The 26365-nt window shown below is 39.3% G+C and overlaps 1 protein-coding gene across 1 annotated transcript in view; it reads right to left on the reverse strand.

Moving 5' to 3' along the window:
- LOC127529137 (uncharacterized) overlaps positions 1-3576 on the reverse strand; it is a 51128-nt gene extending 47552 nt beyond the window's left edge. The window contains exon 1 of the mRNA XM_051931754.1: positions 3426-3576. The gene's annotated coding sequence lies outside the window, so the exon portion shown is untranslated. The remainder of the gene's footprint in view (positions 1-3425) is intronic.
- Positions 3577-26365: the final 22789 nt, after the last annotated feature.

Below are 26365 nucleotides of genomic sequence, written 5' to 3' on the forward strand. Positions count from 1 at the left end.
GGCACAAAATTAATAGCAAAAATAAAAGTAAGATTTAACCTTCTTGACGGTAACCCTGAGCATCACTCGGTCTCAGAATTCAATATAAAAATGGTTAAGCCTGAGTGTCTCTTGGGTTGCACTATTATAATCCAATGTAAAGTAAGCCCAAATGATGCTCTGGGCAAATGTCTGTTGCTACATAGTGCATAAAACGTCATGATGCGAAACAAATAATGAATATTTTTAAGCCTTTTGTCAGTCTATGGCAGTGGTTCTCAAAGTCAGTCCTGGGGGCCCACTGTGGCTTCAGGTTTTTGCTTCAACCAGATTCATAATCAGTGAGCAACTGCTAAGACTGATCTCAATTAATTAGCTGTTTTTTTTCTCTTCTCTTATTCTATATTAAGAAAGCACAGAGGCATGATTTTTACATTTATTATAAGACATTTAGAAATATTTCCATTTTTGCTATAGATTTAAATACTTAACTCACTTTTGTTGCTTTCTTTATATTTTGCCCTTTCTCTGTGCAGTTTTCTCCCTTTGTTGTATCTTATTAATGACAATTAAAAATGAGCAGAGCAGACACCCAGGAAAAGGACACTGAATCATGAAAGGCTGCAACTACTTTAGCGTTAGACCCACTAATTAGAAAACAATGGATTAATTAAACAATTAGAACACCTGGAAAAACAGAGTGAACATCAAGATGAAAATATTGTTAAAAGGAAAAAAAAACACATTATTCCCATATAACTGCTTAGTAATAATAATAATAATAATAATAATACATTTTATTTATATAGCGCCTTTCCCATGCTCAAGGCACTTACAGAATATAATAAATAACGGCAGAATATACAGTATATAGCATTGTACAAACCAGATAAATAAATAAAGAAGATTAAGACAGTAAATTCTGAAAAAAAAAACAGACAACATAATTGATGGTCTCGCACACACATACAGGTTACATGAGCATCTTGACAGAGAAGTAAACTGAGAGAAAGGTAATAAAGTCAAGTAGAGCTAAAAGCCTTCCTGAACAGATGAGTTTTGAGTTGTTTTTTAAAAGAATTCATGGAGACAGCTGACCTGATTAATTTTGGTAGGTCATTCCAGAGTCTGGGCGCTATACAGCTGAAGGCCCTGTCACCCATGGAGTGTAGATTAGTGAGGGGCACAACAAGATTACCAGAATCAGAGGACCTTAGTGGGCGGGCAGGCACATAGTGATGGAGAAGGTCACTGATGTAGTTTGGTGTGAGGTTATTTAAAGCTTTGTAGGTTATTAGTAGGATTTTATATTCGATTCTGTAGGACACAGGGAGCCAGTGAAGACAGAGCAGGATGGGTGTGATGTGCTCGCTGCTGCTGGTTCGAGTAAGGACTCTTGCAGCTGAGTTTTGAATAAGCTGGAGCTGTGATATAAGATTAGAAGGGGCACCTGCCAGTAGGGAATCACAATAATCGATGCGGGATGTGATAAAAGCATGGACAAGTTTCTCAGCATTAGAGAAGGAGAGGAAGAGGTACATTTTAATATATTTTTTTTAACCAAACTTAGTTTTCTAAATTCCACAATGTTCCCAAAACACAGAATCTGGGCAATAACAGTTCACTTAACTAGCCCTGGTTTCCAATTAAAAACAGAAGCGGGTTGAAACAAAAACCCGCAGCCACAGGTGGTCCCCAGGACTGACGTTGAGAACCCCTGGTCTATGGTAACTTATCAGTGTTCATAACTGTGGTGGCACAAACTGAAAATGAGCCGTTAGTTGAATGAATCGATAGCAATGATGATGATGTGAATTAGTCATCAGACATTGACACGAATAGAGAAACTGACGCATACGGCACTGTATGACTTAAATGTTGTGATATGCCTGGTACATTTTGGTCACATGAAGCTTCAGCGTGGCCAAAGGTTAAATAATTATGATCAAGTGGAAGGACAAGGAAAATGTTAGCTCCCTAAGCAGTGTTCACAAGGCAACAACTGTCCATGTTTGTGTCAGGGGAAATGTGAAAGTCACTAAGCCTTGCATTACAGTAGCCTACAGTAACACAAGGGGCAGTTAATCGTGCAGTTCAGATACTCTACTCTCTCGTGCAAAAAACAGAAACAGTATTATAAGTGTGCAAAGAAACACGTCCTGATTGTGACGTCGAGTTGTTGTTTGGCGACTGTTTCAGAACATAACACATGAAGGATGTGAACTAAATCTGCATCAGTACAGCAGAACGTTACTACTGTATGTTACATTTGGGTATTTGCCCATTTTTTTACATACATTAACATATTTTACTTGTTGAAATAAAATCATTGTTTTTCTGCTCAGTTTTCCAGGGGTAAACTAGATGTCAGATTCAAGTTCTAAGACTCAAGAAACCTGCAGAACAAGTCCTAGATCTTGTAAAACAATAGAGAATAATGTGCAAATGTTTAAATACTGAGCCCATTCATAACACCCAGGCAGTGACAACTTCTCTGACCAGGAGGTGATGCTCCTGATAGAGAACTGGGGGTTATTCAAGATCACAGACCACTCCTCACATCTAGCAAGGCGCACTCCAAAAAATGCAATATTCAGATCTTAAGACAGACATCCCATCATCCTTACTTGAACAAATCTGCTTAATCCAGTCCTGAGTCCACTTCAGGATGACTAATCGGGTTGACTAATCTCCTCAGTGTTAGATACAAGACACGAATCAACTTTAGAGGAGCTGCCAGTCCACTAACTCACTCCAGACCAGTTTAGATTTGCCTATTAATCAGTAATTAATTACCGATCACGCACATTTCTCTCACAAGTGAGGAAAGCTGGAGTACAGGGGAAAAAAATCATGGAAAACAGACAACCTCCACACAGGCCGCCACTGGATTGGGATTTGAATGAAGGACTATAGAACTGTGAGGTTTAATCACTAACCACTGAGCCACCGTACCACGCATTTGAAGTCAAATAGAAATCCAGATGAAGCAATTTGTTATTTGGTGTGGTGATCTCCTTGATTTCAGATGATTATTTCCAACTTGCATTTTGTGGTTCTCTTCTTGGTATAGCTGCTAATCTGATCCCACCTTATTAGTATCTCCCGCTATGAGAAAGCACTTAAAAATGCCATGTTGCTAAGGGGGTGCTCATGTTTTTGATTAACTGATGATATCTTTCTCTTTGTGGTGTGAAATAGAAAAGTGCCATTCAGTTTTTTAAATCATGTTGCTGTAACACTTAAGCACATACAGTATACTATATAGCACAGACTTTCTTCTGTTACAAAGGCATTTTTCCCTTCTGTACTCCATGTAAATAAGGCAGAGTATCTTTTGGCAAAACATTTCTGATAATGATGGCTGTAAACCTTAGCTGTCTACAGTGTATGCCGTTCTTGGAACGATAATCTCTCATTTTGTTTGTTCAAAGTTTCTGACTTACCTGCCACAGAAAGTTTGGTTGTCCTTTCGGTCTTTATAGCTGTGTTTTCTGCTACACAAAGATAAGTCCCCTTGTGCTTCTCACTCACATTTAAAATGAAGAGAGTCCCTAGATCTAAAAAAAAAAAAAAAATGAAATTCCTGTCATTTAGTCATGAATACAGACAGCACCATGTTGTGACGGTGGGAAGTGTATTCTGGACTGCTAGTGTCATGGGCCAAAATATGGGAAGAATGTGTATGCTTAACATCTGGAGTGGGCTACACAGTGCAAAATAATAATTGGAAGTATGGTGGGTTTGTGGCTAGTTATGTAGTAGTAGGGTGTTGTACCATGTTAGCCATTATGGATGCAATGAGAAGTCAAGCATAATGTCACTTTTTATTAGCTAACTGAACTGATTACAATATGCAAGTTTGTGGTGAGTTATGAAAATAATCGATAAGCTTAATTACAGACATTAACACTGTTTTTATGAATCCCGTATTCCACACCAAATGACATATAACATAGACATATGCAGTGACAAATGCAATACATTTTATTACTGCAAATGTTTGTGATACGCCATCTGTTGGAATGACACACATAGCAACTGGAAAGACACAAAGATAAACAGACACCTATACATTTATTAAGGTGGATGATTGTCTACCATTAGTGAATGAACTTTGCTGGATTACAGTATCTCACAAAAGTAAGTTCACCCCTCACATTTTTGTAAATGTTTTATTCTATCTTTTCATGGGACAACACTGAAGATATGACACTTTGATACAATGTAAAGTAGTCGGTGTACAGCTTGTATAAAAGTGTAAATTTGCTGTACCCTCAAAATAACTCAACACATAGCCATTAATGTCTAAGCCGCTGGCAACAAAAGTGAGTACACCCCTAAGTGAAAAATGTCCAAATTATGCCCAAAGTGTCAATATTTTTGTGTGGCCACCATTATTTTCCAGCACTGCCTTAACTCTCTTGGGCATGGAGTTCACTAGAGCTTCACAGGTTGCCAATGGAATCCTCTTCCACTCCTCCGTGACGACATCGCGGAGCTGGTGGATGTTAGAGACCTTGCGCTCCTCCACCTTTTGATTGAGGATGCCCCACAGATGCTCAATAGGATTTAGGTCTGGAGACATGCTTGGCCAGTCCAGCACCTTTACCCTCAGTTTCTTTAGCAAGGCAGTGGTCGTCCTGGAGGTGTGTTTGGGGTCGTTCTCATGTTGGAATACTGCCCTGCGGCCCAGGGAGGGGATCAAGCTCTGCTTCAGTATGTCACAGTACATGTTGGCATTCATGGTTCCCTCAATGAACTGTAGCTCCCCAGTGCCGGCAGCACTCAAGCAGTCCAAAACCATGACACTCCCACCACCATGCTTGACCATAGGCAAGACACACTTGCCTTTGTACTCCTCACCTGGTTGCCGCCACACACGCTTGACACCATCTGAACCAAATAAGTTTATCTTGGTCTCATCAGACTACAGTACATGGTTCCAGTAATCCATGTCCTTAGTCTGCTTGTCTTCAGCAAACTGTTAGCGGGCATCATCTTTAGAAGAGGCTTCCTTCTGGGACGACAGCCATGCAGACCAATTTGATGCAGTGCGCGGCAGGTGTATGGTCTGAGCACTGACAGGCTGACCCCCTACCCCTTCAACCTCTGCAGCAATGCTGGCAGCACTCGTACGTCTATTTTCAAAAGATAACCTCTGGATATGACGCTGAGCACATGCACTCAACTTCTTTGGTCAACCATGGCGAGGCCTGTTCTGAGTGGAACCTGTCCTGTTAAACCGCTGTATGGTCTTGGCCACCATGCTGCAGCTCAATTTCAGGGTGTTGGCAATCTTCTTATAGCCTACGCCATCTTTATGTAGAGCAACAATTCTTTATCTCAGATCCTCAGAGAGTTCTTTGCCATGAGGTGCCAGGTTGAACTTCCAGTGACCAGTATGAGAAACTGTGAGAGTGATATAACCAAATCTAACACACCTGAGACCTTGTAACACTAACGAGTCACATGACACCAGGGAGGGAAAATGGCTAATTGGGCACAATTTGGACATTTTTCACTTAGAGGTGTACTCACTTTTGTTGCCAGCAGTTTAGACATTAATGGGCGTGTGTTGAGTTATTTTGAGGGGACAGCAAATTTACACTGTTATACAAGTTGTACATGGTGGCGCCCCCGAGCAGCCATGAGTCGAAGTAATTCTTGGTAGCGAAAACCAATCAGATCGCTTTCTGCTACCAAGATTCTACCAAGAATTGAAAGCTCGGACCAATCGCAGCCCGTATCGGCTACCAAGAATTGGCCAATGATGGCTCGGTCGGCTACCAAGAATTGCAGAATCACGGCTCATGTTGGCTACCAAAACTAGTAAAGGGTGGGCCAACCTCTTGTTAATGTATTCTGCAAAAGCTTGTTCGAGTGAGCACACAGATGCTTTGCGATTCGTGTTTCATTTTGAACTTTCTAAAAATGTTACTCACAACTGTCAGTTTGTGCAGATATATTTACATTCACGTACACATTTTTTGAATGATTTTTTAAACATTCTTGGTGCAGTTTATTACATTTATAAAATATGTGTGCAAAACATGTAAAGACAGATATAATAATGTATAAATATAATAAACATTGAATTGTATAATCGTAGTTTCATTTTTTATACTTAACACTAATTTCACAAATCGTTCATATCAATGCTAATACAGAATAATAATAATTATAGTTATACTCTATATTAACATTGATGTTATAAAATAGACCTACACCTTTAATACTCAGACGATCCTAACCGTGCTGTAGAACAGCATATATATATATATATATAATATAAGGTGATCCGCTGTGGCAATCCCTAACGGGAGCAGCCGAAAGAAGAAGAAGATATATATACCGTATATAATTATCTAAATGGTGTGTGTGCTATTTACTATAAGTATATAAACATTTCCCTTTGCTATAATTCCAAATATTTATTTTTACCTACTTTAAATTAATTAAATGTCAGCATCAATTAGAATATATTACTTCCCAAATTTTATAAATACATACAAACACAAAGCTGTGCACTATTATTTATTCATTCTTATTGTGCTTATCTGTGATTATCTGTGCAGCCGTCTCAGACCATGGTAAAGGTGCTACATAAGTAATTGAAATGCTTTATTATTTGTTATAATTTTGATTCAACAGAATGGGCAGGCAGTTTGTTTAACTCTGCGTGTTGTCCATGTGTTCCTTAACAAATCAGTCATTCATTATACAGTTTTTGTTTAATCAAAAAAGAAAAAAATAAACAACTACATCTGCAATGTAGGATTAAAACCACCGTTCGTTGAAGAGAAAGTTTTTTTTTAATTTATTTTAGAGATGTATTCTTCCATTGAGCAATGTGCCATGAGCGGAATTCGGACCTGGGTCCCTGCGATAATTTCTGGTAGATAGTCTCTCAAGAATCGCAGCTATACCTTGACTAATACGCGCAATCCTTGACGCAATGGGTAGCGCTGCTGCCTCGCAGTTAGGAGACCCGGGTTCGCTTCCCGGGTCCTCCCTGCGTGGAGTTTGCATGTTCTCCCCACGGGTGCTCCAGTTTCCTCCCACAGTCCAAAGGCATGCAGGTTAGGTGCATTGGCAATTCTAAATTGTCCCTAGTGTGTGCTTGGTGTGTGTGTGTGTGTGTGTGTGTGTGTGTGTGTGTGTGTGTGCGCGCCCTGCGGTGGGCTGGCTGGTGCCCTGCCCGGGGTTTGTTTCCTGCCTTGCACGCTGTGTTGGCTGGGATTGGCTCCAGCAGACCCCTGTGACCCTGTAGTTAAGATATAGCGGGTTGGATAATTGATGGATACAAGCTGTACACTGACTACTTTACATTGTACTAAAGTGTCATATCTTCAGTGTTGTCCCATGAAAAGATATAATAAAATATTTACCAAAATGTGAGGGGTGTACTCACTTTTGTGAGATACTGTAAATGACCTGATAGGTGACTCTGTGGTTGTCTTGACATTTGCAGTGCCTTAAGGCCACGTCATATTAGATGACTTCCAGCAGTTTTCCGTTGTAGTCTTCATATACATAATCTTAGCAAGTCAGAGTCAGTAGGTGGTGCACTCCCATAAAGTGTGTCACATAATGTAACATGCCCTGCAACTCGCTCAGATAAAATCGATTTTCTGTTTTGTCGTTGAGGCAGGTGTGTGTGCGTGAGCAGAGGAGAGGCTGAGAGCCGCACCTACCATACCACAAAATACCCGGATTGGGACCCGAGTGTAGCCATGCAACGGGTGACACTTCAGCACCACGCTGGAACAGTGTGAGGTTTGTTACAGAGGTTGGAGTGTCAATCCTGCCACCACCACCCAAGTTTTCCCTTCAAGTTGGAGGAGCTGCTTACAGGGATGGATGCAGATTAACATCATACCCAGGATGAAGCAATTGCAGGTTACAGGCCTTCCTTAAGGGTCCAATGAAGCAGAGTGTGCATGAGACCTGACAACCAATGAATGCTCAATCCAGAGTGTCCCCCCAGGAGGTGCTCATGTGCTTCAACCCCCTAAAACAACAATTTTTACAAGTTGATAACACAAATTATTTTTCCACAAATACCTGCCACAGGCTTTCCCTGCAGACCTCGCTCTGCAGACCATCAGAAGAACCCGCATCCTAATGACATAATTTCCACCTCCCAAGAAATCACAGCCTGATGACATCACATCCGGTTCTGACCCCCAAGATCCTTCCTCTTCCTGTTCCTCAACTATAATTCCGCCATTTTTGCTAACATACTTAGTTCTGTTTTGGACTCTAGTCTGTAAGGACCGTTATTAATCTTTCACATTTTTAAAGTATACCGGGACGGTGTCCCCAAACCTTTATGCTTGTTTTTGTCTCTTATTACAACAGAAAGCCTGTCATGGTGAATGAAGCTGCAGCCTTAACCTCTAGACCAGGGGTCACCAAGTCCGGTCCTGGAGGTCCACCGCAGCTGCAGGTTTTCATTCTAATCCTTTGTTTAACGAGTGCCCTGTTTGTGCTGCTAATTAACTTCTTGTGAATTCATTTTAATTGAATTGCTGTTTTAAGATTTGTTCCCCTCAATTTCTTCATCATTCCTCTGAATTGCTTCTGAGAAATGAAATGTGAAGTGAGGGAGCCAGCAGAAGACCAACTAAGTCAGGGCCTCAAACTCCAACCAATTTCACTCCAACCAGTTGCTTAATGAGGTGCCAATTCTTGTTGTTAATTAAATCCGTTCTTTAATTCCATGGCTTGTTGCTGCTCTTGTGGTGCAATAGTAGACATTTCAGAAATTGTTGATTTTTCTCTTTCCTAAGAGTACTGAGGACCTGAGCAGATCAACATTCTTGAGACCGTCATCTTTCTTTATTTTCAGATATTGTATGATGGACACCAGTTGTTTTGGCTCATTTTTGTATCTCATTATTGTTTGGCTACTAATTAAGGAAAAAGAAACAACCATGGCGTCTGAGTCTTCAAGAACAAGTCAATTAAAATTAATTCAAAAGAAGTTAATTAGCAGCAAAAACAGATCACTCATTAAGAAAAGGGTTAGAATGAATACCTGCAGCCACTGCGGCCCACCAGGACTGGAGCTGGCAACCCCTGCTCCAGATCACACCATTTTGGTTCAGTTACAAGGTTTCGTTGTTTAGCCATTTTTTTTTTTATCACAGCCTGTTTCATTTTTGTACATTTTCTATTTAAAGATAACTTTCCAACTCAATTTGGAAGACTTCCTTCCCAAGTCCCCTGCCACACTCACCATCTACATGATAGGCAACGTCTGACTCCTGCAGGACTTCTGCATTCTTGTGCCAAATGAAGGAGAGTGGAGGGAAACCCTGGACAGGACATGGCAATACCAAAGTTGAGCCTTCTGTGCAGTAGGCTTCGTTTTCCAAGGATGGGGCCATCTGGATTGCTAAAGTAAAAAAAAAACACGGAGTATTTCATCTTAAATGCAATTCAGTTTTTTTTTTCCAGCATCATTTTCCTTTTCCTATAAAGCTTGAATTTCATAAGGCTCTGTTCAAAGACAAAGGTGAGGTGACACATTATTTTTTGACCAATGGTTTTCAGAATCAATTACAGTTAGGAGCGAGAAGCAGATTTCCCTATACATCATATGATTGTGCTAGGAATGGGATGTATGGTGGCAAAGCCACAGTGCTACAGCCTCACAGTCCCAAAGGACTGGGGATCACATTTCTGCTGTGTGAGGTTTGCATCTTCTCCCCATGTAGACGTGGCTTTATTCCAGAGCTTTAATTTCCCCCTGCATCTCTAAGATTTCTAAATGATCCCAATATGAATGAGTGTGAGTGTGGGGGGTACATGAATGTGTCCTTTTGATGGTGCCAAGTATGCAGTGCATGGCAGCCTCCTCCAACACAATAGGAGAGCACCATTGAGATCTATTAACTGTATTACTAGGACCAGGGCTTAGTCTCTGTTTCTGTGAGTTTATTTTACAAGTGTTTCCGTAAACAACCATAACGTTATGTCAACATTTAAAATCTGAAAAAGAGTGAAAAGCAATTAATGTATTTAGAGAGGTAAAGGGCAAGGCACAAAAATGCCAAGCTAATAAAAACACAGAGAGGAGATGGTCAGTTATGAATAGGGCAAGGAGACGTCTAAATTTGTACTGAACTGTTATGGTTCAGCTAGGTCCTTTCCCCGGCACAGTTGTTTTTTCTGTTTATTTAACTTTGTTGTTTTTTTTTTGTATATTTTGTTATCAATCCCATTTTTGATTTCAATCTTTCTCAATATTTGAAATAAGATACTGCAATCCTGTAAAACTAAGTAGACAAAATATCATGAAGAGTTGATGACCAACCAGGTACCGAATTTAATAAACGAGGTTAAAATGAAATGAAAAAAAGGCAACAATAAAGACATCTTGCATCCTTGTGTGTCGTAATACCAATATGTTTCTCTGTCACGGAGAACTTAATGCTAAGTGAGCTTGGACCAAATGGGCACTGCAGTGGTCAGATCTGGTCAGGTTGGGGAGTATGCACTGGTACAGCATGTTGCCGCATCCACCACACAAGGAAACAGCTCGGGATCCTGGTTGGCAACCCCCCACCCACCCTCCGGGAATAACCCTCTATCTGCTGCAGCCAGGTGTTATGTGGGCGTCCCCTTGGCCTGCTCCAACCATTCAGGCCCTCAACAATGAGGAACCTGCGAGCCAGATCACCCTCTGTGAATCGCGCCACATGGCTGTAGTGCCATAAGTGACGCTCCCTCACAATGCAGGTAATGTGCCTCATTTGGGACTCCATGAGCAACCACTCATTCGACACAAAGTCAAACTAGCGGTACTCAAGGATTCTATGAAAAGACACAGTACCAAAGGAGTCCAGTCTTCATCTCAGGTCACTGCATAGCGTCCATGTCTCGCAACCATATAGCAAGACAGGAAGCACCAGAACTCTAAAGACTTAGACCTTTTGCATAGATATCGGGAGTGCCATACACCCCTTTCCAGCAACCTCATGAACTCCCATGCTCTCCCAGTCCGTCTACTGACTTCACAGGAAGAGTCATCAGAGACATGGATGTCACTGCCGAGGCTGCGCACTGCAGGTGCAGTGATTGTAGTGGAGAGAAACAGAATTGATAAGATCTAGCATGATAAGGGTCAGGATGCAATGTGTAGGTGGGTACAAAATGGTTATCTGGTGTCACATTGAGGTCACCTACAAGGCTTGGGTGATGGTAATATCCTGTTGGACCACTTGTTACTAACACCTTGTCTCTTCCTCCATCTGCACATCAGAAGACTGACAGCTTTACCACCCTTCACGTCGCTTCTGGTGTCTGCCCACCTGGACCTGCCTCTCCCTGCTGGAAGTTTTGGAATCTTGAGTCACTCACTCATGAGACTCGCATCTGTGAAGATGTTTCTTTTCTTTATAACATGTTTATAGCCTGCATTTTGTTTTCAGTTATACAGCGTTTGCCTGTGGGTGGCCCAACACTTTATGACTCTTTGTGGTTTTTCTTATTCTGGTTATGTTTGTAGATGATACTAAACTAGCTGGAATCAGCTGAATCTCCACGGAGAGACCTGGGCAGAATACAGGCTTGGGCAGATTAACTTTGATGTAAACATTTTAGATTTAAATGAACAATGGGAGGACTGGACCTTGAAAGCACACCTTATGAAAAAGCCCTGGGTGTCACAGTATGCTGGTCATTATCCAAATCCAGTGTACAGAACCAACCAAGATGGCTAATAGGAGGTTAGTTTATATAGCACGATGCACGCAGTACAAGTCATGCTTAATCTTTGTAATGCACTCATGAGGTCTCACCTGGAGTACTGTGTATAGTTTTGGAATTTTTATTACAAAAAAAAAAAAAAAATCACATACTGTGCTTGAGAAAATCCAAAGAAGAGCAACTAGGCAAATTCTGGGACTAAGAGGTATGATAATTAAAACCATGTAAATGTTTAGCTAATTTGAAGATGAAAGCCATTTGGAAATAAAACATGTGATTAGCATTTACGCTCCAGCCTCTAAACTCGCTACCCCTACCACAAATTGCAATGCGTTTTACAGAGAAAACAAAATGGAAAATTGCATGTTGATCCTATAAATCTGATTTGTACACTGGAATCAAATCAAGTGTTATAGCAAAAGGACCTCTGGCAGACCCAGGTAGAATGGGTTGTGGAACTCTTCCTCACTGGTCTACCTCCTTTCACACGATGAGATGATACGCACAATGAGGACTTATAGATACAATTATAGTTCCCACGCTGTCCTATTTAATGACACAGCTATGGAAGCAGCAGTGAAGTTCTAGGCAAGCAATGAGCACACGTAGCACAGAGAGAAAGCGTAGAGTGAGCCTGATGTACTGTAGCGTGCAATACGGGCGTGCTATGAGTATCAGAACATTCTCAGATTCAGGGTACAATATGGCAAATACAGTAAGGAGTGTTTATCCTCATAAACAGCTGTTGTTGATGTCAGTGAGCACTTGCTTCTTAGAACCGTTATAAAGCCAATGACGGTGTTCCTTACAGCTTGGCTGCTTTTACTGTTTATGGAAGCGCTGGTGTACACAGAGGCTTGTTGTTCACCCTTTTAGTTTTTGTAAAATAAAATTCTGTGAGTTTTTAAAACATATTTGCATCTTTATTAATACGTGAGCCCAACTGAAAGCATCCATGAGCCTGTGAGCGCTTCTCATGTTGTTTTAGTACTTTATTTCTCATATATAGAGTGATTTGAATCTATCATTTAATATTCTAGTGACTTAGTGTGACTGCAGTTAAAACCTCTGCCATCTTTTCCAGATCCCAACATGCTTAAGGAAACAATGAAAGAGTTGAAGCAAATATTGGTTAAGAGGAGATATGGCTGAAGTGTTTAAAACTATGAAAGTGGTCAGTTCAGCAAGAACACAGAAGGAAACCTGTAAAAAGTCCATTTTACACAAATACTAGAAAATTTTCATTCAGACAAATAAAAATGCACACAGTGTGGTACATACTAGGACTTTCAAAATCCGATTTGATGTTATTTTGGGAAAATTGGGTGAATAGGATTGGCAAGGTTGTTGGACTGAATGGCCTGTTCTCATCAAAATTGTTTGAATGACAAACCCTGAAAAGAATGATGTTAGAGAGTCAATGGTTTAAATAAAAAAAAAAAACATATAAAAAAGTTAACAAATCCAAATAATGCAGAACTGTAAATGCTAATAATAAGTCTCTGGAATAATAGGTCTCTGGAATCAAGTACTGTAGTTTTCTTTCTGTATGTAAGGCCTGTGGATTCACTATGGCCTTGGTAAGACACTGAAAGGCTGATTAGTTTTAGTCACTTGTTTCAACATGTGCTGTAGGTGACAAACCAATACTCAACAAAAATGTCTCTGTGCTCACTTTATACAATAGAAGGCTATAAAAGAATTTCTGGAATGGTGTTCACTGATTTATTTAAAAGATAGGCAGGAGACAAGGGCGGCCTTGGGCAGGAGAGATGACCTGTCAGGACTTGACTTTTATATTGGTGTTCCTTATTTGGCTCAATGAATGGGATATTACTGAGGATCATATGGGGACTGATGTACGTAAGTTTAGATGGGAATGGCAGTTTGTCTATGTTTTAAAGAGCACACATTAGGGAAGGTGCATCCCAGAACTAAAATAACTCTTGCATGCTAAAGGAATTAAAAATCTTGATTCTTGAGCAGAAAGGGCCGTCTGGGGGAGTAATTCAACTCTTCAGAATTCTCAGAGGCATCAGTAAAGCGATCAAAATGTAATTTGTTCAAGTATGTTGTGAGTCGTGTTGTGGCAATGCCGCTTAGTGCCATGTGAGCAGTCTGAGGTGCTCACTTGCAGGCAATCAGGAAAACACCACAGGAAGAGAGCCACATTTCAAAGGACGCCGGCATATCTGATACCTGCCGCTACAGTACCTGCCGCTCACTGCCAACATTACTCTTTCTGTCAACTTATTATTTGGATTACAGTTTCCTACAGGTCTTTAGTGAATGATTATTCTTGATGGGAATGTCACTGTTTTTTTGTTTCTCTTGTAAAATTGTGCTGAGGTTAGGTCTAGAAATATTTCTAAAATAAATCACAGTGTATTTAGCTGTAAGCATCTGAGCAAAACAAGAACGCCACTGCACCTTACTTGAGGACACCAAAGGAAATTAAAAGTGAAGTCAAGATGTGCTTAGGCACACAAAGGGTTGTGGGAATCTGAAGCAAATGACCCAGTCATGCTGGCAAAACAGAAACCTTAGCCAACTTTTAAAAAGCATGTGGACAACATATTGCAAAACCATTTATTTTAAAACAGGGGTGTCCAAACTACGGCCCGCGGGCCAACCGCGGCCCATGGTCCATTTTTAATTGGCCCGCAGCAAATTCTAAAAATATAATGAAATATGGCTCACACACGAAACTTGTTTTTACCTGTATTGTACTTCTTAGGTTTAACACGAGGCCACTGTCTTGATCAAGGCTGCGTCTTCACAAACAAGCGCAACCAAAGAACAATTTTGCTACGGGTGACCAAAAATGGCAGAACCAAAGAAACGCACAATAGTAAATAAGTGCAGAAGATTTCAGACACGGTGGGAAAATGAATATGTCTTCCTAGTAGTCAAGGGCAAGTGTGTCTATTTGATTTGGAATGAAATTATTGCAGTGATGAAAGAGTATAATGTGTGTCGACACTACAAAACCAAACATCGGACCTGCACATCCTACACTGGTGCCGAGCGAGAACCGAAAGTTAATCAAATGGCAGCTAGTCTGCTAGCTCAACAACAGTATTTTTTCTGTGCTAACAAAACACAAGTAAATGCTACATTAGCCAGTTACGAGGTCGCACAACTCACTGCCCGTCACGGGAAACCTTTCTCAGATGGTGATTTCATTAAACAGTGCCTCACTAAAGTCGTAGGAATAATGTGCCCGGAGAAAATGCAGGAATTCAACAACGTTTGCTTGTCCGGAAATTTAATTGTGCGGTGAACTGAAGATTTGTCAGCTAACTTAAAATATCAAGTGTCAGATAAAGCTTGAACTTTTGATTTTTACTCGATTGCATGTGATGAGAACACTTTGTAATACAAGAAATGAAAACCCATTAATGGAGAGCTGTGATGCTGTTTTTTCTTTAAGCATATTCAATTATGAAACATAATTTACCGATATTTAATTGGTTTTCGTATCTTAATACACAGGAGGTGAGGCAATATACAGTACCTCACCTGTAGTGGGTGGTCCAGCCCTTCGTATATTTCTCTGTATGTGGCCCCCAGTGAAAAAAGTTTGGACACTCCTGTTTTAAAATTATTAGCTAGGCAAACAAGCTTCTTAGACTAAATGGTCTCCCGTGTTTGTGAAACGCCTTATGTTCTTTTGTAAATTGTTGTGTCAGCTATTACCAATCATGGTGGTTCTATTGAGGATAGTCTGCTGCAAGGTTTTGCATTACTGTTTCAAGAAGCAATGGACTATATACCATTATATATATTAAGATTGAGGAGAACTGTAATGAAATGAAAGTAGAGAAGAAACTGAGGCAACTCAAGATAAGAAACAGACTGTTGAGCTTTGAAATATAATTTGACTTTGGATGCTTTGGAGAGCCAAGGTGAGGAAGAATATGAAGTAAACAGCTAGAAGAGGATTTGTAGCTCACTTGGGCAGGAGACTGCCATAGATGTAGTGTGGATGAAGGAAATAAATGAAAGTTTTGAAAGAGTGGGTCTAGGTGGCAAGGATGAACAAACTAGAGCCTGTGGCATGGGCGTCATAGTGGGGGGAAATAGGGTAATGATTACCTAGAGCCCACTTAGGAGCTCAAAGCCTGGCATTTGTTTTCAGAGGAAGGAGCCTACAGAGACTGCTTATGTCTAGGGCCCAGTGTTCTGCACTACACCCCTGGGCACAGGTGGGAGCAGCCCGCAGGCTACTTGTAGAAATCTACAATATTCTGTCTTTTGTGAGGTGTTCTTAACAGGATGATGCTACACTCAGGTGGTGTAAGCATAACAGGTTGCCATACTGTGTCATTAAAAAAATATTTAAACAAAGCTTTTACCATGCCAATTGTCTATAAAACTGCCAAATGGAGGCAGCACGACCGCACACGACTGAGGATTTGTTTCCAAGACTATGCGAGTGTGCTGTGTATGTGGTTCTGTTATATGGTAGCACAAACAGTTGCAAGCAGGTGTTTTCACAAAGGAAAATTACTAAAAGCAACCCTAGAAGTACTATCTAGCAGCTCATTTGATATGAACAGTTTATGCAAAAGCAAGCAGTTTCATATTCATGACTAGAATGATTTATTGCAAAATCACTATGCTTTAAATTCACTCTGTTACTGGTGTTTGGGCATTGCTTTTAACAGTTTCTAATAAACGTTGTTACCATTTCTTTGATGAACTATTTTTCAAGTTAATAATTGTCATTAGAATCATGTCTTAGATTCTCTGGGTTCACAGGTACACCTAGATTTTATACAGAGTTATTTTTGACAATTCAACACCACCAAAACAAAAGATCACCCACCCCTGGTCTATGGCGATTACTGAGCATTTAGGAAATACTTTGGCAGAAATATCAAATTTGGATAACCTTGGAAGGGGACTGTGTCAGGAGGTGCCAAGAGTTTAGGAGCAAATAGAAAAAAAGATTTCTGAAAAACAAGGGTCACTTGCGTACATGGTGGAATGAACTCACGTTTTCTAAAAATACAGTCCTGACAAAGATCGCAATTATGAAGAAATGAAACATTTACTGGATGGTGCATAAGTTGTTTTTACTGGAACTGTATAATGAAATTTGAAGATGCAAGTTTTTTTTTTTTTTCCTGAAGGCTGGAAAAATACTTCAGTAATTCAAATTATGAATCAACAGTCAGACAGAAAAAGACCAAAATGACTTCCATATATTTTGTAAATACAATTTCCATTACATAGACCTGGCATTGTAAGTTTATTATTTAACTAGATATGTTTTTGTTTTTTAATTTGGTCTTTCATTCAGAATTAAAGGTGATTGTCAGCTGAGATTAGAGTACTGCAGATGATGGAACCACTCAGGATACTGTTATTAGTCCTGTAATGAAAGCTATAAAGTTCCATGGTATTTCTGAACATTTGGTCCTGCCTTGTATGCCGTTGAGGAGGCTATAAAGACTGCACAGAAAGCACTAATGGTGGTGGCAATACTGGTAACTGGATCAAGGCTTTGAATTTAATGTACTTCATTGTCTTTTACCCAAGAAAATAAACATATGTGGATAATTACTGTTGTCATGTATACAGGTAGATGTTTCAGTGCTTAAATAATTATATTTAGAGATTGATGTTGAAGAAGGTTGTATTATAGGTATCTGAAGCAGTGATTCTTAAGTTCAGACCTGTGGCAACAGGTTTTTGTCCACATCAGTTTCCCAATTACCTATGATTGATGTTGTTTTTAATTAACTTTTTTTCTTCACTTATTATGGATTAGGTAGTGAGAGCTTTCCATTTATACCAAATTTTGAAATACGTTTATATTTATATATATATATTTTTGCCATAAGTTCTTTTTCATTATGCTATTAATTGTGTAGTTTGCTCCTATCGTGATCGGTGTTACTTATTATTTTTTGTACTTTCCTGTGGATTTTTTTGGGAGTCTTTGGTGGCTATTGTGGAGTTTCCGAGGTTGAGGAATACGAATCAAACCATTATTTTGTTCAATCTTGATTCCTGATTAATATGTAATTTTTTTTAACAACTTAGTGGCGCCATTTTAAATATTGATGACGGGTTCCATCTTGGCGATTTTTCCATGAGTACCTGACTAGCTAGACGCCTCTCGATTTTTGTGTTGACTGTTGCCTGAGGCAATCCTCCCAGAAGTCCTCTAGAGTACGCTCACGTGGCATCGCGTGACACTATAAAGCGTCATTTTGTGGAACGTTTTGATATCCATGTTTCAATAAAATTAAAATCTTGCTTTTCTCTGTGTTTTTGTTCTCAGTGTTCTGAGTTACTTTCTGGCTTGGATTCTAATTGTTGTCTCACGTTTCTGGCTTGGCAAAAGATCGGTTTGTGTCCTTAGTTTTGACCCCGGTGCATACTCCATTTTGTTCTGGTTTCTTCTTTTCATCACGAAATAAAAGTCATTCAGCTTCAGCAGAACAGCTCCCTTGTTTGTGTCCTAATAATAACAACTAACGATGAGTAGAGCAGACAACATTGAATGCTGGAAGGATGCGACTACATAAATGGAAGACTCACCAACTTAATCATGAGGAAATAACAACTGAAAAAACTGAATGAAAGTCATAATAATGATGATGTTGAAAATATTAAAAAAACAAGATAAACAATACTTAATTATCTACAAGTAACATGCCTCGACACTTGCTGCATTCTAAGGAAAATTTCCCAAAGTTAGTTTTGTAATTTCTGGATTAACAATAAAAAAAGAAACTGGGAAATAATGGCATGCTTCCTCAATTAAGTCAGGAGTCCAAATACAAGCAGAATTTGGTTCAGAAAAAACTTGTAGCCACAGTGGGCTCTCAAGATTGAACTTGACAATTGCTGATTTAAATCTCTAATTACTGCTTATTTCCCATTTGTTTAGTTCTCCATAAAAATGTGATTAAAATTTTTTCTTGGACGTTTTCTCGGGGGCGAGTAACAGATAATAAAAGTACCAGTTTTTGATTTATACCTTTAAGGTTAAGGCTACATTTAACAGAATCTGTTGCTTTAGTTTTTTTAATCTTTTCATTCATGTTTTGTATTTTTCCTCATCATTTTTTGCTTTGTATCCTCCCCCACCATAACCTATCATCTATGGAGGAGGAGTAAAAGCTTTAGATTTGTCAAAAATCTCCAGTTTTTGGCCGATTTTGATGTTTCAGGGTCCTCTGATACCAATAACATTGATATCTCCTTGATGTGTGTGTGTGTGTCTGTGTGTCACTGTTTCTTGAGGATGGTCTAGACCTGTGGTTCCCAACCTTTTTTTGGCCATGCCCTACCTAGGCCTCTTTAAAATCATGATGTCCCCCACTGTAACATATACCTTATTCTTATTATTACCTATTCAAAAAGTGAACTCCTACTCACATGGTGGAAGCCCATAATGTCATTAATTTGGTCTAAACAAGCTTACAAAGAACATGGAAACAAAAGAGGGAAAGGATAGTTGAAGTACTGACAAAGAAATCACTAAGAAATTGTTAAAAAAAATATATATATATAATATGAAGTAATATGAAAATACAGCAAATACAGTTTTGAAAACATATAAAAAGAGACGTGATATTCATAAATATAAAATAACTTTAATGACAGCTTTTTCTGTAATTTTTCTGGCTTGGGCATCTGATCAGGATGCCTCCTGGAAGCCTCCCTGGTGAGGTGTTCCGGGAACGTCCAACCGGGAGGAGGCCCCGGGGAAGACCCAAGACACGCTGGAGGGACTATGTCTCTCGGCTGGCCTGGGAACGCCTTGGGATTCTCCCGGAAGAGCTAGAAGAAGTGGCCGGGGAGAGGGAAGTCTGGGCATCTCTGCTCAAGCTGCTGCCCCCGCGACCCGACCTCAGATAAGCGGAAGAGGATGGATGGATTTTTCTGTAATATTTTGATCATTTTATATTTTGTTATATTGCAAAATCTTATAATCATTGTTATAATTTATATTATTTTAATGGTAAAAACGATTTCTAAGTAGAAAAATTCAAGCCGGTTGTAAAATTATAAATTAAAGGGTTCTTCACCATCCCTTCTATGTTTATATAAATACATAAATGTCTTAGTAAAAAATAAAAATGATTTGTTTATTTTTTCTATCATTTTTAACAGTGAATTTCTGTTTTTTTCATTTTATAAATTGTTTAATGTACCTAAATTCTCAAATTGCCCCCCAAGTGGGGCGTGTGCCCCACGTTGGGAATCACCAGTCTAGAGTTAAAACACCTGAATGGAAAAATCCCAAACTCGAAATGTAAGCCTGTTATGAGATGACGATGTGCTGATTAGTTTTTGAGCCAAATCGTACAAGGGAAGGAGGCACTCTGAAGGAACCCTCAAATGAATTTTTGAAACTATCTTGAGTTATGGAAAATACCGTAATTCTGCAATTAATTATGAATTCTTCTCGTCAATTGCTATTGTAATGAACTATTTTATGATCAGAAAGATCAGCATCAGAGCAGTAAATAATTACTGAAATGTTATAGAACAGTTTGGGTAATTTGGTTCCTAGGGTGCAAAATCTACTGATGCTCACATCCAAATTTTTCTCTTCATACCTCATATTTTTGCTCTTTATTTAGTTTAATTTCTACTTTAAACAGTATTTGGTATTTCTTGTAGTTATTTTTGTATTAGTGTGATTAATTACACTTACCCTTTTAGCAGAGTGAGTGGTTTTGGTTGGCTAGCACATAAAAGTCTAATCTTGGCACTTTTCATGTTACAAGCATTGCTGTTAAAGCCTTTTGGACACAAGATGGATATCAATATTGGACAGAAAGGCAGTCCATCACAGGACACACTCAAGCTGGGTGAATTTCGAGTTACCAGTTGTCCATTGTATAGGAGGAAAGCAGAGTCACTAGAGGAAACCCGGGAAGGCTTGGGATAAATGCTACAATTGAGCAGATTGCAAGACAGTGTCAGACCTTTGAATATGAATCCAAGTCAATTCTGTTGACCTTCTCTTTCGAAAGGTCTTTTTTAGTTGCTCAGAAAATTTTACAGAGTTGAGAATGGTGGCAGCAGCCTTACTCACTGCGCCAGTTTCTGCAAATTTCCTGCCTTCATTTCAAGTGACACTAAATAAAACATTTGACCGCAGTTCTCTTTGTTCTGCTCAGGGTCTGTTCTTGGAGTTTTGGCACATTTGAATTGGAAGATAACGTAAGAGGAGAGCTCCAGGGTAAGTGTGCGGCCTCCTGATTTCAGAGACACTTCCTCTTCAGATTGATAGTGCTATTATCACAGGGCACACGTTAGGCTGAAGCTCGTATCTCCGAGTCTGCTTTATAATTAGCCTCCTGTATTTCAGTGAAGAGGCGTTATCAATTCCTAGTAGCTTTCTTCTTACAAAGAAGCTAAGAAATATCTTCAAAGTGAAATGTTTAAAGTGGTGTTCTGTAAAGTTAAGGTCTTTTGCATTTTTACTGTATTTACAGATCTGTTGACAGATTTCCATATTTTCATCGATGTTATGTTATGGGGTGGTATGGTGAGACAGTGACCAACGCTGTTGACTCTCACATTCAGAGTTCTGCGTTTCAGTAACTGCCCGTGCAGAGTTTGAATATTCTCTTTGTGGATTTTTATCACTGTGCTTCAGTTTTCACACCCCAGACATGCAGGTTCATTTAATTGGTGGCTCTAAATGGACTCCAGTGTGAATGAGTATGCTTGTGTGGTTGTGTGTGTGCACTATGATGGACTGATGCCCTATCCAGGCCCACTAGGTTTGACAATGCAATGTGTGCAGTGTGTAAATTTTCCCCATATGAGTGTTTGCGCCTGCGCCATTCAATGAACTATCACCCAGCCATGGCTGCCTTCCCACTTTGTGTCCAATATTGCTGAACTGGATAAGCAGCTAACAAAATGGATGTTTGTGTATATATATATATATATATATATATATATATATATAGATCACTCTTATGAATATAAATTTCTTAGCCTGTAAGAATTTTCCTTTAAGATTCTAATATAGTGATACTGTAGTGGTCATATAAGAAGAAAAAATTAAATGCAACGCCCTTCTGTTAGCCAGTGTGGCAAAATGTCGACAGAAGACAAAGTGAGCACATAAGGAGGATTTCCTTGCATCTCCCTGTGGTCCTTTAACCAGACCACTCTTTTTCAGCCATGACGCTGAATGAACACTCCCACTGCATCGCTTTACTAGAATGTACCAGTAAAAGTAGCCCAGTGAATATTTTGAGGCTAAATTTACCATAAATAACCTCTGTCAGTCAATGCTTCCCCTACAGCTCACAGCAGCAAAATTATAATGAAAGAGAAAAAAAGATTTTAAAAATGTGCAGTCAACAGGGAAACAAAAGTTTCCTTGTTCATTTCACATGCAGTACCAGTCAAAAGTCTGGACACAACTAGAAATGTTCATGTTTTTGATAGAAACTGATCAAGATACCATTAAACTGATTTAAAGATATAGCCAATACATTACTAAGTTTGCTAATGGATACTACTGTTTGAAGTGACTGATTTTAAAATTATAATTCACATGTCATAATGGTCAACTCCCTTAGCTTATCCTTAATTAGTCCTGAATAAATGCTAATTGGTTATTAGAGAAACCTTTGCAATTGCATTAGTGCCACTGAAACCTGTTATTTTGTTCACTTGTGTTGCAAGGTACTGGCATTCCTAAAATTCAGTTCTGGTTTCAAAAATAGCCAGCATGAAACAACTTTCTCATGAAACATGTCAGTTTATTGTTTTTTATATGTGTGAAATTAATTCCATGTGAATTCCATTGCCAAGAAACTAAAGATTTTATACAAATGTGTCTATAAAGGTGATAAGGCCCAGATCCACAACTGCATAAGAGGATAAGGACATCAGAGTTTGTAATTTGAGAAACACATGCCTTATTGGTCCTCAGCTGGCTTCTTCATTAAATACACACCAAATTCCAATGTCATCTGCAACCGAGGAAAGATGACTCCAGGATGACAGCCATAATAAGTTTTTCCAGTCATCTGCCATCCAATGACTGCATTGTTTTGCCCATTTTAACCTTTTCTTTTTATTTTCACATATGGCTTTTTCTTTGAAACTCACGACTCTTATCCAGCATCCCAGAGTGGTCTTTTGGTTGCCGATGACACTGGGATTTGCCATGTATTTAAGGAAAAGGCCAGCTGAGAACCTGTAAGATGTTAGATTTTCAGACTACAGACTCAGATGTACTTACACTTTTTATGTAGTTGTGCATCTGGACCTTCCAATCTTTATAGACACTTTTGTATTACATTTTCATTTTCTTCTCAACTTGTCACATGGAATAACTGTCATTCTACAAAAACAATAGACTGACATAATCTTAAGAACCCAGAACTAAACTTTAGGAATGTCCGTACCTCGCAGCCCAGGTTTCCGTGGTGCTAATTCAATTGCAAAGGTTTCTCTAATAACCAAATAACTGTTAAAATGACTAATTACAGATAACCTAAAGGAGTTTATCATTAGGACACTGAAGAAATGACCACTGAAAATGGAGCTTTGTAGTCATATATGAAAAATAAATTAAAAATCAGTCATTTCAAGCAGTAATAGCTATTAGCAACACTTGTATGGTCTTGGCAATATTTTTAAATCAATTTAATGGTATCTTGATAATAAAAAGGTACGTACCAATTCTGTCTAAAACATGAACATGTCTGCATGTGTCCAGATTTTTGACTGCTACTGTAATTTGATAATGCTCAACAGGCCAACATGGTGGCATTGTGATTAGGGCCGTGGCTTCTCAGTTTCAGACACCATGCCCTGTCATGACTTTGTGAGGTTTGAATGTAAATTCTGTGTCTTTGTCGTCTTGCTTGCAGGTTGTCCTGTCCAGAGTGGGCTCCAGCCTTGCTGCTGTGAAAAGTTCTGGCTGCCATGACTCTGAGCTTGGATAGTGGGTAAGAAAATGGGTGGATAGATGAGATCAAAAAATCACACACTCACTATTGATCCGTCACTGTGTTTTACCTGCTGACTATTGACTTAATTGGTTATCCATCCATTTATCCATTTGCTGAACCTGCTCCTTCCAATACAGATTTGCAGAACAGCAAAGCCTATCCCAAGCTAGGAGTGACCCCACACTCCAGTCCACTGCAGGACACACACACACACCTGTATCAGGTTAGTAATTGGCCAAACCTATGCATCAATTGGATGAGTTCTGACTCCTGTTAGGATAACTAACTTAACAGTTAACTTAATATTTTGAAAGGTTTACGCATATTAGAAGACACAGGGACTGGTGCCACCTAGTGTCTGACTTAAGCAAGCACAGCTAGGTCATCGGAAGCTATCAAGCACTGGAAGCTCAAAGTAGAGTAAAAGAACATTCAGTTTGCATGACACAATATTGTTGGGACCTTATGCTTAGTTTAAGGTCATTCATTTGTATTCCGAACCCATTGTTTTAGTCATATGTGGTGCTGTGATGCTGCCTTCCCGGTCTTCCATTAGTTTATTGGGTTTAAATAATTTCCACTCTGGAGTTTGTTTTCCCATTCTGTGTAGGTTTTTCTTTGAGTAGTCTGGTTTTCATCTCACATCCCAAAAACATGGAGATTACTTTATCAGGCAGACCTAAACATGGCCAGTATGCACAACCATGCAATATACAGTGTATATATATATATATATATATATATATATGTATATACACACACACATACAGTATATTTACAATCGCTTAGAAATTATGAGGAACACCTGTGCAGTTTATTCATGCAATTATCCAATTAGCCAATCATGTGGCAACAGCACAATGCATAAAATCCTGCAGATACAAGTCAGGAGCTTCAGTTAATGTTCACAACAAACACCAGAATGAGGAAGTAATGAGATCTCCGTGATTTCGAATGTGGCATGATTGTTGGTGCCAGACGGGCTTGTTGGAGTGTTTCAGTAACTGCTGATCTCTATGCACAACAGTCTCTAGAATTTACGCAGAAACAGCCAGTGAGCCGCAATTCTGTACAATGAAACACCTTTTTGATGAGAAAGGACAGAGGAGAATGGCTAGACTGGGTCAGCCTGGTAGAAAGGCTGCAATAACTCCGATAACCATTCTGTACAAGTGTGGTGAGTAGCAAACCATCTCAGAGTGCACAACGCATTGAACCTTGATGCTGATGGGCTACAGCAGCAGAGGACCATGTTTGAGTTCCTCCTGTCAGCCAAGAACCAAAACCTGAGGCTGCAGTGGGCACAGGCTCATTAAAACTGGGTAAATGTGTCCTGGTTTGATAAATCTCGATTTCTGGTGAGGCACACATATGATATAGTAAGGTCAGAATTTGGTGAGTTTGGTTTTCTTTAGTGGTTTTCCCAATCACTGGATCTGAATGCAGCAGAACACTTTTGGGATTTGATTGAAAAGGAGATTCACAGCATGAATGCACAGTTGACAGATCTGCAGAATATGCGTGATGCAATCATGTCAACGTTGGCTTTATAGTGAATTCAAAATAAACAGGGATGGCTCCTGCTTTGTGTCCAATGCTCCTCTATTAGGCCTCGGGTCCCCACAACTCTGAATGGGAAAAAGCAGTTTAGAAAATGAAAAATAAATTAACAAAGGGGTACAGGGGTTTTGATCCCCAAGTAGGAATCATACCTTGAATCACAAGACTCACTCACACAGTAGGTGTCAGTGACAAATTCTAGAAGGCAGATAGATGGACAGAAAGACATTTAATCTAAGAGCTAATCAGGATATGATAAGTATGTGTACAATCATATTGCCAATTTGGATAAGTATCTATAAAGTAGAAGAAAAGGAAGATGCACCAAACAGCGATAGTGATCACCTTAACCTCCCCAATCCTATCAAGCAACTGCTAATTTCAGATAAAGTCAGAGAAGGGCTGAGTCAGTCTAGCTGGGTAAAGATAAATCATTTTCAGTGTGAGATAATCAGCTTTAACATCACCCTTGAACATCCTGGCACTGACTCACACCTTAAGATAGATAAACTTTTATTGTAGGAAAGAAAATGCAACTTGAAACACCACAGCACGCTATCTTGCTTGCTCAATCTCTAAACTCATTTGCTGCAAAGAAAAATATTTATATGTGTTTAAAACTCCCCGATTACGTTTATGATGCTGCTGCTTTGTGATGGACTGGCGCCCCCTCCAGGGCAGCTTCCTGCCTTGCATTTAGTGCCACAGGGTCCTTGGGCCTCAGCAACCATGAATTGGATTAAGTGGATCAGGGAACGTTATGTTATAATTTTCTGCTTATGGTTCAACATTATGTTAACACGTATGTTCAGTTTGTTTTTTAGATATATTTTTAATTATTGTATAGCACTTTGGACTACAGTAGATAAGTGGAAATGTATGTAATAAGAATGAATTTAATTCAATTAAAGGACAAGTTTAGCATTTCAAAAGTCAGTTGTTTCTTCACAATTGTGCTATACATCAGTTTTTGTCTAGCAATAGTATTCTTAAATTAAAAATACTGTGCCTGTTCTTGTGGTTTAAAATGGCATCTATGGGTCAATGACGCAAATGTGAAAACTTAACAAACATGTCCATTATCAAGCCATGAGTGTTTCTGAGTATTGATGCACATCTTAAGGTAGTACAGATGTTTTAAGCCACATGAC

Source organism: Erpetoichthys calabaricus, chromosome 9, assembly GCF_900747795.2.
Source record: "Erpetoichthys calabaricus chromosome 9, fErpCal1.3, whole genome shotgun sequence".
In the NCBI taxonomy this organism is placed as follows: Eukaryota; Metazoa; Chordata; class Cladistia; order Polypteriformes; family Polypteridae; genus Erpetoichthys; species Erpetoichthys calabaricus.